This window comes from Ornithorhynchus anatinus, chromosome 3 (assembly GCF_004115215.2).
Source record: "Ornithorhynchus anatinus isolate Pmale09 chromosome 3, mOrnAna1.pri.v4, whole genome shotgun sequence".
Taxonomy (NCBI): Eukaryota; Metazoa; Chordata; class Mammalia; order Monotremata; family Ornithorhynchidae; genus Ornithorhynchus; species Ornithorhynchus anatinus.
Window position 1 is genome coordinate 119,231,959 of NC_041730.1, and position 2,110 is coordinate 119,234,068.

Genomic DNA, 2,110 nt, shown 5'->3' on the forward strand with positions numbered 1-2,110 from the left:
ATGTGAGAGTGCCACTTGTATACTGAAAAGTTATTCAATGGAAAAGAGCTACATATGGAGGGGTCTCTCACCCATCCTGAACCAAAGAACCCAAAACAGAAAGAACATCCAGAAAAAGCTGCACAAACTAAAAGACAGAATTGGCTTTCTGTCTGCCCAGATCTGGTTTGACTCCAAAGAAAGCCCCCAGACCAACTCCTCGCCAAGAACCAGTCAATGAGCACTCAGACCAACAACTCAATCAACTCCATTGATCATAACCAAATAAATCAATCAATAATAATGATGATGATGGTATTTGTTAAGTGCTCGCTATGTGCCAAGCACCGTTCTAAGCGTTGGAGTAGATACAAGGTAATCAGATTGTACCTCGTGAGCCTCACAGTCTTGATCCCCATTATGCAGCTGAGGTAACTGAGGCACAGAGAAGTTAAGTAATACTTATGGTACTTGTACTTTTAAGTCACACAGCTGGTAAATGGCAGAGCCTGGATTAGAACCCACGATTTCTGACTTCCCAAAACATGCTCTTTACACTAAGCCATGCTGTTTCTCTATCAATCAGTGGTCTTTATTGAGAACTTACTGTGTGCAGAGCACCATACTGAGTGCAAAGAAACAAAAATGGGCTGTTAGTGGCATCTTCTTCAAGTATGGACAAGTCTCTCTCCCTCTCTCTCTCCCTCTCTTTTTCTTCCTCTGTTTCTATGTGTGTATATGAGATGTGGTTTCGTTAAGCACTTGGTACAGTGCTCTGCACAAAGTAGCGCTCAATAAATATGAATGAATGAACATTACACCACAACACGGTGTAAACGTAGCTGACAAGATGATGTGGCCCACATGTTTTCTCCTGCATCATTTGCACCTAAAGAGAGTTCTCTGCTGCACTACTGGGTTTTCCCCATACGAGATTTATCTCTGTTTTTGTGTTTGACCCCTCGGTCTCTTGATCCTTGCGACGCCTTTACTTGAAGAGAGCAACCCCCCTCCCGTCCGTCTCCCACCAGGCTTGTCTGTCTGTCTGTCGGAGTGGTCTCCACCAGTCCACTGTTACCTGCCATTTCACATCTTCCAAACACCAGGAAGGCTCTGATTCCCAAAGTTGGCCATCTAGGAAAGGATCTGCAGCAGGATCAATCCGGGGAGAGGGGAGCCCGACAGAATTCTGGCCCGAGGAGGGTCCCATCTCCAGGATTCAGAGTGGCCTCCCCGGCTTGTGGTTCAGTCCAGCGTGACCTGAAGGCTGGCTGGACTGGTTCAGTCCAGGAAGAGCGTAAAGCAGGCTGGCTCATCCTTTCCTCGCCCACAGGGATGCTCTCCCGTGCTACACTCCCTTACCATCAGCAGATGTCACCATCGTACTGAGTGAGCGTCCGGACCTGCGGCCCAGGAGCCGAGATGGCTTCAATACCAGATGTTTACTTCCCTTCCTCAGAACTGGTCGCTAAATGTTTATACCTGAGATTGGATAAGCCTTCCCTCCATCCCTGCCTGGTGCTTTTCGTAAACAACCCGCAAATGAGAATGCGCAAGGGGAAAACCAAACCAAGTCCCAGATGTGAAAGCAGTACCCCAGGCTTGCCTGAGGGTCGGCCTGGGGTCGGGTCGCAGCTGGGCTGGGCCTTTCGGGGTAGAGCCTGTGAGGCGGGGGAATCTCTCACTTGCAGGATCCTGGGAGCAGGAGAGAAACAAGACAGCTCTGAATCCACCAGACAGCTCATTCGCCCGCTTTTGTAGTTGCAAACGGAGCACCCGAGACGGGGGGGTATTTTTACTAGGTGATCTGCCCTCACTTAGAATGTGCCCCGCTTTTCTGGGACATCCATGGCTGCCCTCGTGGTGAGCTCAGCTCTGCTTCCATTTCCCTCCTCGCTCTGTCGGTTCGGAGCTTAGCTAGCCAACCCTTCAAAGGGAGTCTCTTCCTACACCCCCAGCCGGGCTTCTCTCGCCCCATTTCCGCCAACGCCGAGGCCTTCGGCTCACAGAGAGGAGCGGGCCTGGTGTGGGAGAGTGGGGTGGAATGGGGAGGGGGCGGCAGGGGAGAAGCAGATCATGGTTTATAATTAACGCTATCAAAAATAGAAGCAGAATAAACCATCCGCAGACA